Source organism: Clupea harengus, chromosome 24 (assembly GCF_900700415.2).
Source record: "Clupea harengus chromosome 24, Ch_v2.0.2, whole genome shotgun sequence".
Taxonomy (NCBI): Eukaryota; Metazoa; Chordata; class Actinopteri; order Clupeiformes; family Clupeidae; genus Clupea; species Clupea harengus.
The window spans coordinates 11940712-11959802 of record NC_045175.1 but is presented as its reverse complement, the minus strand read 5'-3'; the positions used below and the strand labels follow the sequence as shown (position 1 = coordinate 11959802).

Sequence of the window (19091 nt, the reverse complement as noted above, 5' to 3'; positions counted from 1 at the left end):
TTTATAAACCCAGAGCAAATATCTTCTGTTCTTGAGAAGTAGGTTTCCCCGATGTTGTTGTACTTATTACATTCTGTCAGGAAAAGAAACTCATCCTCCACTACCCGATTACTACAGTGAGTGCAGAGTCTGTTTACTCGAGGTAGCCATGTTTGTCTGTGTACCCTTTTGACAATGACAACGCTTTGTTCCCTACCTCCCTTTCTGCGCACCCCCACAACTTCCAGAGACTCAACATATATTTAAGCTGTTGCCAAGCTCACAGCCTTCTCAAGATGATTTGTCTATGGCCTCATATCTAGACAGCTGATGCATACACTACTTTTACTTGTACATGCGCTACTGGATGCTTGTAGATTGAAGTTTGTATACAAGCACACACACCCCTTCTCAACATCATCACACACTTGAAAAACTTAGGTTTCAATCTCTATCCCAACACATGCTTCAGACATGAAGACATTAGCCTTAATCATGTTCATGACATTTTGTTTAAAATGAATTAAACCAAAGACATTTTAAAGAAAGTAAAAACTTTATCTGGTTTTATCAGGGCAGCACATCAGAACCGTGGATCATCTGGTGTGTCTTGAGATGACCTATTTGGCTAAAGGCCTTTCCACACTGAGAACACTGATACGGCTTCTCCCCAGTATGGATCCTCTGGTGTGTCTTGAAAGCAGACATGTGTCTAAAGGCCTTTCCACACTGAGAACACTGATACGGCTTTTCCCCAGTATGGATCCTCTGGTGTGTCTTGAGAGGACCTATTTGGCTAAAGGCCTTTTCACACTGAGAACACTGATACGGCTTCTCCCCAGTATGGATCCTCTGGTGTTTCTTGAGATCAGACATGTGACTAAAGACCTTCCCACACTGAGAACACTCATGTGGTTTTTTTCCAGTATGTGTCATCATTTGCTCGGTTAGGTGTGAGCGATTGTGACTTCTATCTTTGTTTCTTTTTTCCTCAGAGTTCCATTTCTTGTTAGATTGGATCCTTTGAATGTCTCCTGTAATATTTTAAGAAGAAAAAAATGGAACAATATATTCTCTCTTCTTCTTTTTCTGGTTTGCAATTTCTACAATACTGGCACATATATTTGATATGTATTTTGATATATTGGTTATTTGTTAGAAATGTACATCACTTGAAAGTGACTTAGGATAAAAGTGTCTACCAAGAGCCTAAATGTAAATATAAAGAGATACACACAAATGAATTACAGAGCTTCAGATCAAATGATTGCAGACACTTTCTCTCCTTTGAATGCAGCAGACTACAGGTAGTATCCCATAAGTAAGGTATTCACAGTTCTCTGTTCTCTGAATAGATCTCATATTGTGAAGCACAAGTTAGCCATTCTCTAAAATTCAACAATAAACAAGCAACTTACTTGTAGGTGAAGAGTCAAAGTCATTATTTTCTCTTAAATCAAATTCTTCTTCAACTTTGATTTCCATTGGTGAATACTTTTCTTCTTTCATGGTCATGATGGGTGACGTGTTCATTTCAGTCTTGCATTCACAATCCATTCTATGCTTTTCTTCCACTGTCTTACATGTAGACAGATACTCTTGTAGGAAATCATCAAATTCTTCTTCTTTTATCTCCGGCTTCACTGAAGTGGGCAGTTGTGTTGGTTCAGTAAATCCAGACATTTCAGACTTCAGTTCTGTTTTGAAAAAAAATTTAACTTTGTCAAACTATCCTTGGTGAATTACTGTATACTTCCAGAGCATCACAGTGCCAGCCTTTAAAGGTGAGTGTATTGATCTGACTCCACGCTGTGGGGTTAATATAATGCTTCTTCTCCCTGACCTATTATCTTCCTGGATTCAAACCTAGCCAATCAGGTGCATGAGCTTTTGGAATGCAAACTAGCATGACAAAGGGTTATGGGCAGGAATTACACATCTATGAGAACCGTTTACACTTCTGATGGTCCTCAGGTGGGCATGGCCATAGCTCAGCCTTCAGAAACTCCACAAAGGAGTGTAGTAGGGGGCTGGGGGTGTGAAGAGAAATGTGATGGGGAAGGAGAGTAAAGATGGGGTTGGGCTGGTAAACTGAAGGAAGCTTCCATTCTGTCTAAGCTTGTTTATACTGTGTGCATAAGTGAGTATTTATGTGGCATGTGTATTTTGTGTGCGTGTGTCAATCTGGTCCTCGTTTCAGGCGGCTGTCTTAAGCCCTTGTTTCTGAGCTTCGTTGCTCAGTCATGAGGTTTCTAACCGAGGGACAGTCAACTCTGTATGCTCACCTGCTCCTAGCAGGAACTTGCTCCTGTGATTATTGATCCTTGTTTGCCGCAGCTCACGGTCTGTTGGACTTTATATTGTTTCTGTGATTTTGGATACTTTGTGGACTTTTTGAGTTTGTTGCCTAAAGACGGCGTTTTGTGTCATTTATTGGAAGGACATCTTTTGTTTACTGTGTGCCATTGAATCCGTCGTTGTTTCTGGAATAAACCCTCTGTGAGTCCTCCAAACCTTGTCTCCTGCATTTGTGCTTCACAAGATCCTAACACATGGTCCCAAAAAGATTCAGTTCTTCTCCTCTTAGAGCTCAGCCTCACACATACAGCTCAGGAACAGAGTCACACATGTAACAACCAGATATCAGAATCAGAATCAGAATCAGAATGGGATTCATTGCCAAGTAGGTTTACACCTACTTGGAATTTTTTCTGGTGTGAAGTTGCATACAGTAAACATAAAACATAAAAACATAGAAACACAATAAGTACTACACATAAGAACCAAAAAACACAATATATACGATACAAATATATAAACAATGAATATAAAAAAAAAAGTGGAAAGTAGAGTGCAAAAAGCAAAACAGGAGTGCAATGTGGATGAGCAATGTGCAATGTAATGTGTGTTAATGTAACACAGACTTAGGGTGTGGGGGTGGGATAAGAGTCCAGGTCAGGTGGGGGTCCCGGGCCTTGTTAATAAGGCCAACAGCAGCCGGGAAGAAGCTGGTTTTGTGGCGTGAGGTTTTGGTCCTGATGGACCGCATCCTCCTGCCGGAGGGAAGAACCTCAAAGAGTTTGTGACCCGGGTGGGAGGGATCGGCCACAATCTTACCTGCCCGCCTCAGGGTCCTAAAGGCGAACAGGTCCTGAAGAGATGGAAGATTGCAGCCAATCACCTTCTCGGCAGAACGGATGATACGCTGCAGTCTGCCTTTGTCATTGGCAGTGTCAGCAGCGTACCAGACGGTGATGGAGGAGGTGAGGATGGACTCGATGATGCAGGTGTAGAAGTGCACCATCATTGCCTTTGGCAGGTTGAACTTCTTCAGCTGCCGCAGGAAGTACATACTCTGTTGAGCTCTTTTGGTGAGGGAGCTGATGTTCAGCTCCCACTTGAGGTCCTGGGAGATGATGGTGCCCAGAAAGCGGATGGACTCCGCAAGTGTCGACTGGGGAGTCTCTCAGGGTGATGAGGGTGGGTGGGCTGGGTTCTTTCTAAAGTCTACAACCATCTCCACTGTTTTCAGAGCATTTAGCTCCAGGTTGTTCTGGCCACACCAGGTCACCAGATGGTCAATCTCCCACCTGTAAGCGGACTCATCCCCACCAGAGATAAGCCCAATGAGGGTGGTGTCATCCGTGAACTTGAGGAGTTTGACGGACTGGTGACTGGAGGTGCAGCTGTTTGTATATAGGGAGAAGAGTAGAGGGGAAAGAACGCAGCCTTGAGGGGAGCCGGTGCTTATGGTTCTGGACTCAGAGACATACTTCCCCAGCCTCACAGGTTGCCTCCTGTCAGACAGGAAGTCTGTGATCCACCTGCAGGTGGAGTCAGGCACACTCAGCTGGGAGAGCTTGTCCTGTAGCAGAGCAGGAATGATGGTATTAAAGGCAGAGCTGAAGTCCACAAACAGGATCCTGGCGTAGGTTCCTGCGGAGTCCAGGTGCTAGAGGATAAAGTGAAGGGCCATGTTTACTGCATCGTCTACAGACCTGTTGGCTCTGTAAGCAAACTGCAGGGGGTCCAGGAGAGGGTCAGTGATGGCTTTGAGGTGAAGCAGCACAAGGCGCTCAAATGCCTTCATCACTACAGAGGTCAGGGCGATGGGTCTGTAATCATTGAGTCCAGTGATCTTAGCTTTTTTGGGGACGGGGATGATGGTGGAGGTCTTGAAGCAGGCTGGTACGTGGCATGTCTCCAGTGAGGTGTTAAAAATGTCTGTGAACACCGGAGACAGCTGATCAGCACAGTGCTTCAGGATTGTTGGAGAGACAGAGTCTGGCCCGGCCGCTTTGCGGGGGTTCTGTCTCCTGATTAGCATGTTGACGTCCCTCTCCAGGATGGAGAGAGTCGTCACTGTGGAGGGGGAGGAGGGAGGGGGCTCTGAGGTGGGCAGTTGTGAGAAGGCGCTGGCCTTAGCTGAGGTGGGGGGGCTGCAGTTGATGGGCTGGGGGTGGAGGGTGGTGTTACGGGGGATGGTGTGAGGACTGTTCCATTGTCCATCAAAGCGACAGTAAAACTCATTCAAGTTGTTGGCCAGGCGTGAGTCGTTTGTGGAGTGGGGGGCTCTAGGTTTACAATTGGTAATCAACCTAAGCCCTTTCCAGACAGAGGCAGTCGTTGGCTGAGAACTGGTGTCGAAGTTTCTCAGAGTACAGTAGTTTAGCATCTCTCACCTCCTTTCTAAACCTGTATTTCGACTCTACATATCTGTCCCTGTCCCCACTCCTGAATGCTTCAGCCTTCTCCAACCTTGACTTTTTGAGTTTGACTGTAAACCAGGGTTTGTCATTGTTGTAACTCACCCTGGTGCGTGATGGAACACAGCTGTCCTCACAGAAGCTGATATAAGAAGTCACAGCCTCTGTGTACTCGTCCAAACTTTTTGAAGCAGTCCTGAACACCTCCCAGTCTGTGCAGTCCAAGCATGCCTGAAGATCCTCCACAGCCTCACTGGTCCACTGCTTTGAAGTCCTGACAACAGGTTTGCAGAGTTTAAGTTTCTGCCTGTGTAAAGGAATCAAGTGGACCATGACGTGGTCCAAGAGTCCCAGTGCAGCCCGGGGGACGGCGTGGTAGGCACTGCTTACTGTGGTGTAACAGTGATCCAGAATGTTCTCCTCTCTGGTCGGGCATTTAATAAATTGTTTGTATTTGGGGAGTTTGCGGGTGAGATTTCCTTTGTTAAAGTCGCCGAGGACAATAACTAAGGAGTCCGGGTTAGTCCGCTCCACACACAGTATCTGGTCGGCGAGCATGCGTTGTGCCTCTTGCACGTTAGCCTTCAAGAGGTCCTTTGCTTAAAGCAGTAATAGGGAGTTCTGTTCCAAAACTACCTAAAATGCATATAAAAATCTTGCAAACACCACCAACAGCCTAGTTGACAATGATAGAAGTTGACACTTTCTCCAAAGTGAATCCTGTGTGATGAACCTTTAGCTGTTACTGTAAGATTTCTAAAATCATGAGCATTTGCCTATTTGTGTTATTTCATGTTGGATAAGATCTTAGGGTGCAGGGAATCTCTTGTCACTTGCACTGCACTGATTGGGGCATTTCTCCTGTATGTATCTTTCAATACTTCTTCACATGTGGTCCTCATAACGAGCCTGCCGGCATGCGTGATGAAACCACTACAGATGATCCAGCACGCGGCGGCACATCTGGTGTTCAACCAACTAAAGAGGGCACAAATCACCCGGCTTCTCATTGAGCTCCATTGGCTGCCTGTAGGTGCTCGCATTAAGTTCAAGTCACTTATGCTTGCTTACAGAGTGATTGATGGTTCTGCTCCCACCTACTTAAATGCCCTTGTAAGGGCAAATGTTACACCCAGGATGCCGCGCTCGCCTCATGAGTGTCGTTTAGCACTGCCGTCTGTGCAACTACGTCAATCCAGACTATTCTCATTTGTAGTTCCACGTTGGTAGAACGAACTCCCTAGCACTACCAGAGCAGGGGCGTCCCTCTCTACCTTTAAGAAGCTTTTGAAGACCCAACTCTTCAGAGAGCACCTCCCTTCCTAAACTTGCACTTCGACTAGTACTTAACTTGCACTTACAGCAGTTACATTCCTGTACTTCTTTTTTCTATTTCTTATGTAAAATAGTATTTCTTGTTACACTAGGTCTCTTTTGCTTGTAGCTTGACTGTTCTCTCCCTTGTTTGGACAAAAGCATCTGCCAAATGACTAAATGCAAATGTAATGATTAAAAGCTGTTCCACACTTAAAACCCTTGTAGGCCTTTTCACCTGTGTGTATGCTCTGATTAACCTACAACTCTTCAACAATTAAATTCTGATCTATCAGTCTAATTCGTGCAAAGAAGGTTTTTTTTAGTGTGTATAATAGTGTTTCTAATAATAATAATAATGATAATGGACAAACAAATGAAGTAAAAAAATCGTCAAAGGAAAAATATTTTAAAATAAACTGACAAACCTTTCAGTAAAAAATGTATGTAATGTACCAAATGAAAAAGAAAAAAAACAACAATAAATGTTAATGTTTTATTCATTATTTACAGTTATGTGGTATTATCTCTCAACATGTGGCAAGAGAGTAGATGCTAGGAGATTAGGTCTATGTATTCACCTATTTGCCCTAGGAGTGATTTCTCTCCTCTTTTTATTTTTATACATCCAGAGCAAATATCTTCTGTTCTTGAGAAGTAGGTTCCCCTGATGATGTTGTACTTATTACATTCTGTCAGGAAAAGAAACTCATCCTCCACTACCCGATTACTACAGTGAGTGCAGTCTGTTTTCTCGAGGTAGCCATGTTTGTCTGTGTACCCTTTTGACAATGACAATGCTTTGTTCCCTACCATCCTTTCTGTGCACCCCCACCCCGCCCCGAGACTCAACACATATTTCAGCTGTTGCCAAGCTCACAGCCTTCACATGATGATCTGTTTATGGCCTCATATCTAGAAAGCTGAATCTAGAACACATCTAGATCTACCATCACACACTTGAAAAACTAAGGTTTCAATCTCTACCCCAACACATGCTTCAGACATGAAGAAATTAGCCTTAATCATGTTTAAAACTAATCTAACCAAAGACATTAAAAGAAAGTAAAAACTTTATCAAGTATTATCAGGGCAGCACATCCTAACCGTGGATCCTCTGGTGTCTCTTGAGAGTACCCATTTGGCGAAAGGCCTTTCCACACTGAGAACACTGATACGGCTTTTCCCCGGTATGGATCCTCTGGTGTTTCTTGAGAGCAGACATGTGTCTAAAGTCCTTCCCACACTGAGAACACTGATAAGGCTTTTCCCCAGTATGGATCCTCTGATGTGTCTTGAAATGCTCATTTGTACCAAAGGCCTTTCCACACTGAGAACACTGATACGGCTTTTCCCCAGTATGGATCCTCTGGTGTGTCCTGAGATGACCTATTTGGCTAAAGGCCTTACCACACTGAGAACACTGATACGGCTTTTCCCCACTATGGATCCTCTGGTGTGTCTTGAGATGATCAATTGTACTAAAGGCCTTTCCACACTGAGAACACTGATACGCCTTTTCCCCAGTATGGATCCTCCGGTGTTTCTTGAGAGTACCCATTTGGCGAAAGGCCTTTCCACACTGAGAACACTGATACGGCTTTTCCCCAGTATGGATCCTCTGGTGTTTCTTGAGAGCAGACATGTGACTAAAGACCTTCCCACACTGAGAACACTTGTGTGGCTTTTTTCCAGTATGTGTCATCATATGCTCGGTTAGGTGTGAGGAATTGGGACTTCTGTCTTTGTTTCTTTTTTCCTCAGAATTCCAACTCTTGTTAGATTGGATCCTTTGAATGTCTCCTGTAATATTTTAAGAAGAAAAAAATGAAACAATATATTCTCTCTTCTCCTCTTTCTGATTTGCAATTTCTACAATACTGGCACATATATTTGATATGTATTTTGATATATTGGTTATTTGTTTAAGAAATGTACATCACTTGGAAGTGACTTGGGATAAAAGTGTCTACCAAGAGCCTAAATGTAAATATAAGCAGAGATACACACACATGAATTACAGAGCTTCAGATCAAATGATTGCAGACACTTTCTCTCCTTTGAATGCAGCAGACTACAGGTAGTATCCCATAAGTAAGGTATTCACAGTTCTATGTTCTCTCAATAGGTCTCATAGTGTGAAGCACAAGTTAGCCATTCTGTAAAATACATGTATTGTATATATATATATATATATATAACACATAACAATAAACAAGCCACTTACTTGTAGGTGAAGAGTCGACGTCACCATATTTCCTTAAATCAAATTCTTCTTCAACTTTGATTTCCATTGGTGAATACTTTTCTTCTTTCAAGGTCATGATGGGTGACGTGTTCATTTCAGTCTTGCATTCACAATCCATTCTAGGCTTTTCTTCCACTGTCTGAATTGTAGACAGATTCTCTTGTAGGAAATCATCAAATTCTTCTTCTTTTATCTCCGGCTTCACTGAAGGTGGCAGTTGTGTTGGTTCAGTAAATCCAGACATTTCAGACTTCAGTTCTGTTTTGGAAAAAAAATAAACTTTGTCGAACTATCCTTGGTGAATTACAGTATACTTCCAGAGCATCACATTGCCAGCCTTTGAAAGGTGAGTTTATTAATCTGACTCCACGTTGTGGGGTTAATATAATGCTTCTTCTGCCTGACCTATTATCTTCCTGGATTCAAACCTAGCCAATCAGGTGCAGGACCTTTTGAAATGCAAACTAGCATGATAAAGGGTTATGGGCAGGAATTACACGTCAATGAGAACCGTTTACACGTCTGATAGTCTTCAGGTGGGCATGGCCATAGCTCAGCCTGCAGAAACTCCACAAAGGAGTGTAGTAGGGGGCTGGGGGTGTGAACTGAAATGTGATGGGGAAGGAGAGTGAAGATGGGGGTGGGCTGGTAAACTGAAGGAAGCTTCCATTCTGTCTAAGCTTGTTAATACTCTATGCATACTGTAGGTAAGTATTTATTTAGCATGTGTGTTTTGTGTGTGTGTATCATACTGATATAAGGATAGAGAGGAAGTTTAACACTTCCAACCCCAAGGCCTTTTTTTGACCATGTTAGGTAGTCTGCCATGCCTGATATTTTTGTATATTTCACCTAACTAAAAACCATGAGGCAAAAGTGGCATTTTTAGGAGGAGCCATTTAGGAGCCATTTAGGAGTATTTGGTTGATATTTCTGTTTTTGTGACTGTATTGTTGTTGGTGATTTGATTTGTACTGAATTATCCCAAATTTGGAAGTTGTGATTGGTTCTGAGTGTGTGCCCCCTATAGGTCAGACATTGATTGGCGTTGGGATAAGGGTGTGCCAGGCCAAGGAGAGTGGATAGTTCCGGCGGCCCGCGCATATCATTATTGAGCGTGACCGGGACCGGGAGGCGTGAATCGTGACCGTGAAAAAGACTTTAATGCTTTAATTTACTTTTAATGTACGAAATAAATGGAAACAAGTTCATTATATCCACGTCTCATGGACTCTATTTAAATCACGCGTCAAGATACAATCGCCGGAACTCCAAGAAGTGGTCAAACAAATTGGCAAGATTTAGCCACTACAAAGATTATATTCTAGAACACCTCATCAATAATAAAATGAGAGTAAAAGGAATGTAGTAAAAAACGTTTTTTATTCAAATGAAATCTAGTTTTAGAGGTGCTCAGACTTTGTACAAAAACACATTGTTAATATTTTGGAAGTTTTCTTTTTTACTCTGAGCCCTGTAAACAGAGGTGTTTGCTCCACATAGGTGAGTTTAGCATTCAGAAAGTGTGTGTGGTTTCAATACTAATTCTAAGTAATATAGAATGTGACACTTTTCTTAACTTAGACCACTATGCATATTGATGAGAAAGGTGTGAACATTCTGGGACACCTCGGTCAGAGTCAATGGCCATGACGTAGTGGTCCTGGAATGTCTTTGTTCATACAGGTTTACTTGACACATCATGACCCAATAGTCATCACTGAATTACCATCTCCTTATCATATGAATAGTTGTCATTTGCTAATGGGAGGGTCGAAACCTCACTCAGAGGCTGAAATTTGCAAGGGATTCGTAATATTGTCCTTACAAAGTGATTATTTATATTTTAGTTTCAAACTTTACATATTTTAAAATAAAAGGGTTCAAGGTTGCTGTGGGTGTTAGTTTTATGTTTCTAGGACAAAAACTCGCAGAGATTTTTAAATATATTAATAAAAATACCACCAAGTCCCCCACGGGGCCCCTTGGGGCTGGAAGAGTTAAATTCTGGACAATCAGTCTTCTTCGTGCAAAGTAGATTTTTTTTTTGTGAATAATAGTGTTTCTAATAATAATAATGGACAAATAAATGAAGTAAAAAATCGTGAAGTGAAAAATATTATCAAATGAACTGACATACCTTTCAGTAAAAAATGCATGTAATTAATCAAAAGTAAAGAGAAAAAACAACAATAAATGTGAATGTTTTATTCATTATTTACAGTTATGTGGTATTGTCTCTCTCAATATGTGGCAGGAGAGTAGACACTAGGAGATTAGGTCTATGTATTCACCTATTTCCCCTAGGAGTGATTTTTCTTCTCTTTTCATTTTTATAAACCCAGAGCAAATATCTTCTGTTCTTGAGAAGTAGAATTCCCTGATGTTGTTGTACTTATTACATTCTGTCAGGAAAAGAAACTCATGCTCCACTACCCGATTACTACAGTGAGTGCAGAGTCTGTTTTCTCGAGGTAGCCATGTTTGTCTGTGTACCCTTTTGACAATGACAATGCTTTCTTCCCTACCATCCTTTCTGTGCACCCCCACCCCGCCCCGAGACTCAACACATATTTCAGCTGTTGCCAAGCTCACAGCCTTCACATGATGATCTGTTTATGGCCTCATATCTAGACAGCTGATGCATACACTACTTTTACTTGTACCTGTGCTAGTAGATGCTTGTAGATTGTAGTTTGTATGCAAGCACACACACCCCTCCTCAACACCATCACACACTTGAAAAACTTAGGTTTCAATCTCTATCCCAACACATGCTTCAGACATGAAGAAATTAGCCTTAATCGTGTGCATGACATTTTGTTTAAAACTCATTTAACCAAAGACATTTAAAGACAGTAAAAACTGTATCAAGTATTATCAGGGCAGCACATCAGAACCGTGGATCAGCTGGTGTCTTTTGAGATTACCTATTTGGCTAAAGGCCTTTTCACACTGAGAACACTGATATGGCTTTTCCCCAGTATGGATCCTCTGGTGTGTCTTGAGATTACCTATTTCGCTAAAGGCCTTTTCACACTGAGAACACTGATACGGCTTTTCCCCAGTATGGATCCTCTGGTGTGTCTTGAGAGCAGACATGTGACTAAAGACCTTCCCACACTGAGAACACTGATACGGCTTTTCCCCAGTATGGGTCCTCTGGTGTGACTTTAGATGATCAATTGTACTAAAAGCCTTCACACACTGAGAACACTGATACGACCTTTCCCCAGTATGGATCCTGTGGTGTTTCTTGAGAGCAGACATGTGTCTAAAGTCCTTTCCACACTGAGAACACTGATACGGCTTTTCCCCAGTATGGATTCTCTGGTGTGTCTTGAGATGACCTATTTGGCTGAAGGCCTTTTCACACTGAGAACACGGATAAGGCTTTTCCCCAGTATGGATCCTCTGATGTGTCTTGAAATGCTGAATTGTACCAAAGGCCTTTCCACACTGAGAACACTGATACGGCTTTTCCCCACTATGGATCCTCTGGTGTTTCTTGAGATCAGACATGTGACTAAAGACCTTCCCACACTGAAAAAACTCATGCAGTTTTTTTCCAGTATGTGTCATCATCTGCTCGGTTAGGTGTGAGCGATTGGGACTCTCTTTGTTTCTTTTTTCCTCAGAGTTCCAAATCTTGTTAGATTGGATCCTTTGAATGTCTCCTGTAAGAAGAAAAAAATAAAACAATATATTCCCTCTTCTCCTCTTTCTGGTATGCAATTTCTACAATACTGGCACATATATTTGATATGTATTTTGATATACTGTATTGGTTATTTGTTAGAAATGTACATCACTTGGAATTGACTTAGGATAAAAGCGTCTATCAGAAGCTTGAATGTAAATATAAACAGAGATACACACACATGAATAACAGAGCTTCAGAAAAACTTATTACAGACACTTTCTCTCCTTTGAATGCAGGAGACAGATATTACAGATATTATCCCATAAGTAAGGTATTGACAGCCTGAAAAGGTCTGAATAGGCTTAATAGTGTGAAGCACAAGTTAGCCATTCTCTAAAATTCAACTATTGTAAATATACATAACACATTACATTAAATGAGCAACTTACTTGTAGGTGAAGAGTCAAAGTCATCATATTCTCTTAAATCAAATTCTTCTTCAACTTTGATTTCCATTGGTGAATACCTTTCTTCTTTCAAGGTACTGGTAGGTGACATATACATTTCAGTCTTGCATTCATATTCCACTCCAGTCTTTTCTTCCACTGTCTGAGTTGTTGACAGATACTCTTGTAGGAAATCATCAAATTCTTCTTCTTTTATCTCCTGCTTCACTGAAGGTGGCAGTTGTGACGGTTTAGTAAATCCAGACATTTCAGACGTTCTGTTTTCGGTTAAACTATCTATTTGCGATATAGTGAAAATCTTCACAGAACTACAGTATAGTTGTACTGCTGATGAACTACACCTGCAGTATGCTTCCAGAGCATCCCAGTGTCAGCCTTGAAAAGGTGAGTTTATCTGACTCCACGCTGTGGGGTTAATATAATGCTTCTTCTGCCTGACCTATTATCTTCCTGGATTCAAACCTAGCCAATCAGGTGCAGGAGCTTTTGGAATGCAAACTATCATGACAAAGCGTTATGGGCAGGAATTACAGGTCAATGAGAACCGTTTACACTTCTGATGGTCTTCAGGTGGGCATGGCTATAGCTCAGCCTGCAGAAACTCCACAAAGGAGTGTAGTAGGGGGCTGGGGGTGTGAAGTGAAATGTGATGGGGAAGGAGAGTGAAGATGGGGGTGGGCTGGTAAACTGAAGGAAGCTTCCATTCTGTCTAAGCTTGTTAATACTCTATGCATAGGTGAGTATTTATTTAGCATGTGTGTTTTGTGTGTGTGTGTGTGTGTGTGTGTGTGTGTGTCTATCATACTGATATAAGGATAGAGAGGAAGTTTAATATCAGATACATACATACCAGTGTGAAGCTCCACTTCAAAAATAATGTAAATAAATAGAATTCATGGGACCTAAAAAACTATTTTTTTGCGGGTACACAGGACATTATTATTTGCAACAGAATCACAGACATTTACCCCAGTTAATTCTGAATATTTTATTTCTCATCTGTTTTTGCCTTACTGTGCATGGCAGTGGTGCGTCCAGCTCAACAACGATTTAAGGGTTTTGACCTCATAATGTAATGTATCTTACTTTAAAAATACCACAAGAGCATATGCAACTCACGTTAATAATAATAGCTTCATTCTTGGCAGTACTCCAACAAAAAAAACATTGACGAAATGCATACGTTTTACAAAGCAACTCATCCTCAACATGAAGCTATTAGAAGTGCTATGTCTGATGTGGTCATTGGCCATCAGGGTCTTAGCAGAGCCTGCCTCCAGTGCTCCCCTGCAGTGCATTTTCAACCCTGGTGACTTCATACTACATCCTCACTGCACACTAATGTCTCACACACTTTTGTCCAATTAGATTTTTTGTAGATGTAACGCTTCATCCCGAGATAGTGGTATGTTTATACTGAAATCCGTACTGTTATTTTAAAAATATGCTGTTTAATCAGCATTTGAGATTCTGATTTTGAGATTTGCATTTGAGATTTGTCAGGCAATGGTTTCACAAGTAGATCCATCAACTTCTCTGATTAGAAGGAAGAAAGTCTCAGTTTAAGTGTCCTTGGTCTGACAGTGGAAGGTGTTAATCTCCAGGCCCACCTGACATGGGTCACACTAAATAACAGTGACTTTAGAGACACATGGTCCCAAAAACATTCAGTTATTCTCCTCTTAGAGCTCAGCCTCACACATACAGCTCATGAACAGGGTCACACATGTAACAACCAGATATACTTCAAGAGGTCCTTTGCTTAAAGCAGCAATAAGGAGTTATGTTCCAAAACGACCTAAAAGGGAGGCAAAAACCTTGCAAACACCACAAACAGCCCAGTTGACATTGATCGAAGCTTGCCAACACACTAACTGGTGTCTTTTGGCAGTTTAGCTAACAATGTCATGCTCTGAAAGCTTTTCTTCCAATTTTGCATAGTATTCTAGCCCGGTATACAGACCTACGTAGGGCATATCCTGGATGGCTAGTGGGAAAGACACAGGTGTTAATCTGTCCTTCACATGACCATATGCTATCAAATTGATTTTGAGGATGGTACCAAAACTAGTTGCCTATAAAACCATACCTCAAAAAGTGTAAAATTGTTGCATAATGTTACTTTAACTTTCATTCTAACTCTAAGATCCACAAGGGCATAAACTACATATGAATCATAAGGTATTGTTTCTGATTTTTATTCCACCACACCTTATTCTTCAAACCCTGGCAGAAGTGTGACCTATCATTAGGGCCCAAACCCGGTACACAAGTGTGACCTATTTTTAGGGAGCATCACTTCCACAGCCTTTCTCTCTCTCTCTCTCTCTCTCTCTCTCCAAAGATGTGAACTTTGAGCAAACCTCTTCCCACATGCAGAGCATTCATTAAGGTTCTCCCCAGTGTGGATTCTGTGAAGTCAGTACAGAACACACAAAGACAGCTCTTCCCACATTCAGAACAGACAAAAGGCTTCTCTCCAGTATGAACTCAAAGACAGCTCTTCCCACATTCAGAACAGACAAAAGGCTTCTCTCCAGTATGAACCTGTGGGTTTTTTTGGAAGCTTTTCCCACATGTAGAGGACTACTACAGATTTTCTCCGAAGTGAATCCTGTGATAAACCTTTAGCTGTTACTGTAAGATTTCTAAAATCATGAGCATTTGCCTATTTGTGTTATTTCATGTTGGATAAGATCTTAGGGTGCAGGGAATCTCTTGTCACTTGCACTGCACTGATTGGGGCATTTCTCCTGTATGTATCTTTCAATACTTCTTCACATGTGGTCACATCTTCTGCTCCCACCTACTTAAATGCCCTTGTATGGGCAAATGTTATACCCAGGATGCCGCGCTCGTCTCATGAGTGTCGTTTAGCACTGCCGTCTGTGCAAGTACGTCAATCCAGACTATTCTTATTTGTAGTTCCACGTTGGTAGAACGAACTCCCTAGTACTACCAGAGCAGGGGCGTCCCTCTCTACCTTTAAGAAGCTCTTGAAGACCCAACTCTTCAGAGAGCACCTCCCATCCTAAACTTGCACTTCGACTAGTACTTAACTTGCACTTACAGCAGTAACATTCCTGCACTTCTTTTTTCTATCTCTTATGTAAATTAGTATTTATTGTTACACTAGGTCTATTTTGCTTGTAGCTTGACTGTTCTCTCCCTTGTTTGGACAAAAGTGTCTGCCAAATGACTAAATGCAAATGTAATGATTAAAAGCTGTTCCACACTTAAAACCCTCGTAGGCCTTTTCACCTGTGTGTATGCTCTGATTAACCTCAAACTCTTCATCAATTCAATTCTGATCTATCAGTCTTGTTCATGTAAAGAAGGTTTTTTTTTAGTGTGAATAATAGTTTTCTAATAATAATGAAGTAAAAAATCGTCAAAGGAAAAATATTTTAAAATAAACTGACAAACATTTCAGTAAAAAATGTATGTAATGTACCAAATGAAAAAGAAAAAAAACAACAATAAATGTTAATGTTTTATTCATTATTTACAGTTATGTGGTATTCTCTCTCAATATGTGGCAAGAGAGTAGATACAAGGAGATTAGGTGTATGTATTCACCTATTTGCCCTAGGAGTGATTTTTCTTCTCTTTTTATTTTTATAAACCCAGAGCAAATATCTTCTGTTCTTGAGAAGTAGGTTTCCCTGATGTTGTTGTACTTATTACATTCTGTCAGGAAAAGAAACTCATGCTCCACTACCCGATTACTACAGTGAGTGCAGTCTGTTTTCTCGAGGTAGCCATGTTTGTCTGTGTACCCTTTTGACAATGACAATGCTTTGTTCCCTACCATCCTTTCTGTGCACCCCCACCCAGCCCCGAGACTCAACACATATTTCAGCTGTTGCCAAGCTCACAGCCTTCACATGATGATCTGTTTATGGCCTCATATCTAGACAGCTGATGCATACACTACTTTTACTTGTACATGCACTACTAGATGCTTGTAGATTGTAGTTTGTATAAAAGCACACACACCCCTCCTCAACACCATCACACACTTGAAAAACGTAGGTTTCAATCTCTATCCCAACACATGCTTCAGGCATGAAGAAATAAGCCGTAATCATGTTCATGACATTTTGTTTAAAATGAATTAAACCAAAAACATTTAAAGACAGTAAAAACTGTATCAAGTATTATCAGGGCAGAACATCAGAACCGTGGGTCAGCTGGTGTCTTTTGAGATTACCTATTTGGCTAAAGGCCTTTCCACACTGAGAACACTGATACGGCTTTTCCCCAGTATGGGTCGTCTGGTGTGACTTGAGATTACCTATTGTACTAAAGGCCTTTTCACACTGAGAACACTGATACGGCTTTTCCCCAGTATGGATCCTCTGGTGTGTCTTGAGAGGACCTATTTGTCTAAAGGCCTTCCCACACTGAGAACACTGATACGGCTTTTCCCCAGTATGGATCCTCTGGTGTGACTTGAGCTGATCAATTGTAATAAAGGCCTTCACACACTGAGAACACTGATACGGCTTTTCCCCAGTATGGATCCTCTGGTGTTTTTTGAGAGCAGACATGTGACTAAAGACCGTTCCACACTGAGAACACTGATACGGCTTTTCCCCAGTATGGGTCCTCTGGTGTGTCTTGAGAGGACCTTTTTGGCTAAAGGCTTTTCCACACTGAGAACACTGATATGGCTTTTCCCCAGTATGGATCCTCTGGTGTCTCTTGAGAGTACCTATTTGGCTAAAGGCCTTCCCACACTGAGAACACTGATACGGCTTTTCCCCAGTATGGATCCTCTGGTGTAGCTTGAGGCTAGAAGTGTCATTAAAGGAGTTTCCACACTGAGAACACTCATGTGTTTTTTTTCCAGTATGTGTCATCATCTGCTCGGTTAGGTGTGAGCAATTGGGACTCTCTTTGTTTCTTTTTTCCTCAGAGTTCCAAATCTTGTTAGATTGGATCCTTTGAAAGTCTCCTGTAAGAAGAAAAAAATAAAACAATATATTCCCTCTTCTCCTCTTTCTGGTATGCAATTTCTACAATACTGGCACATATATTTGATATGTATTTTGATATATTGGTTATTTGTTAAAAATATACATCACTTGGAAATGACTTTGGATAAAAGTGTCTACCAGAAGCCTAAATGTAAATATAAACAGAGATACACACACATAAATAACAGAGCTTCAGAACAAATGATTACAGACACTTTCTCTCCTTTGAATGCAGCAGACTACAGGTAGTATCCCATAAGTAAGGTATTCACAGTTCTATGTTCTCTCAATAGATCTCATATTGTGAAGCACAAGTTAGCCATTCTCTAAAATACAAGTATTGTATATATATATATATATATATATATAACACATAACAATAAACAAGCAACTTACTTGTAGGTGAAGAGTCAAAGTCATTATTTTCTCTTAAATCAAATTCTTCTTCAACTTTGATTTCCATTGGTGAATACTTTTCTTCTTTCAAAGTCATGATGGGTGACGTGTTCATTTCAGTCTTGCATTCACAATCCATTCCATGCTTTTCTTCCACTGTCTTACATGTAGACAGATACTCTTGTAGGAAATCATCAAATTCTTCTTCTTTTATCTCCTGCTTCACTGAAGTGGGCAGTTGTGTTGGTTCAGTAAATCCAGACATTTCAGACTTCAGTTCTGTTTTGGGAAAAAAACTTGATCAAACTATCCTTGGTGAATTACTGTATACTTCCAGAACACCCCAGTGCCAGCCTTGAAAAGGTGAGTTTAGTAATCTGACTCCACGCTGTGGGGTTAATATAATGCTTCTTCTGCCTGACCAATTATCTTCCTGGATTCAAACCTAGCCAATCAGGTGCATGAGCTTTTGGAATGCAAACTAGCATGACAAAGGGTTATGGGCAGGAATTACATGTCAATGAGAACCGTTTACACCTCTGATGGTCTTCAGGTGGGCATGGCCATAGCTCAGCCTGCAGAAACTCCACAAAGGAGTGTAGTAGGGGGCTGGGGGTGTGAAGTGAAATGTGATGGGGAAGGAGAGTAAAGATGGGGGTGGGCTGGTAAACTGAAGGAAGCTTCCATTCTGTCAAACCTTGTTCATACTCTATGCATACTGTAGGTAAGTATTTATTTAGCATGTGTGTTTTGTGTGTGTCTATCATACTGATATAAGGATAGAGAGGAAGTTTAATATCAGACCTTACATAACAGTGTGAATCTCCACTTCAAAAATAATGGAAATAAATAGAATTCATGGGACCTAAACAAATATTTGTTGTGAGTACACAGGACATTATCATTTGCACCAGAATCCCAGAGATTTACCCAAGTTAATTCTGAATACTTTACTTTTCATCTGTTTTTGCCTTACTGTGGACGGCAGTGGTGCATCCAGCTCAACTACAATTTAAGGGGTTTTTACCTCATATGATAATGTATCTTACTCTAAAAATACCACAAGAGCATATGCAACTCACTTTAATAATAATAGCTACATTCTTGGCAGTACTCCAACTAAAAAAACATTGACGAAATGCAAAAGTTTTACAAAGCAACTCATCCTCAACATGAGGCTATCAGCAGTGCTATGTCTGATCTGGTCATTGGCCATCAGGGTCTTAGCAGTGCCTGCCTCCAGTGCTCCCCTGCAGTGCATTTTCAACTCTGATAAAACTGAGGTTATGCTTGTAGGCCCCGATCAATTGAGAATGACACTATCTAGCCATCTACCCACACTCGATGGCATCCCAA

At 41.2% G+C, this 19091-nt stretch overlaps 1 pseudogene; it reads right to left on the bottom strand.

Annotated features, from left to right (window-relative positions):
• Window positions 1–549: 549 nt before the first annotated feature.
• Window positions 550–11322, bottom strand: LOC116219064 (annotated as a pseudogene).
• Between the last annotated feature and the right edge of the window lie 7769 nt (window positions 11323–19091).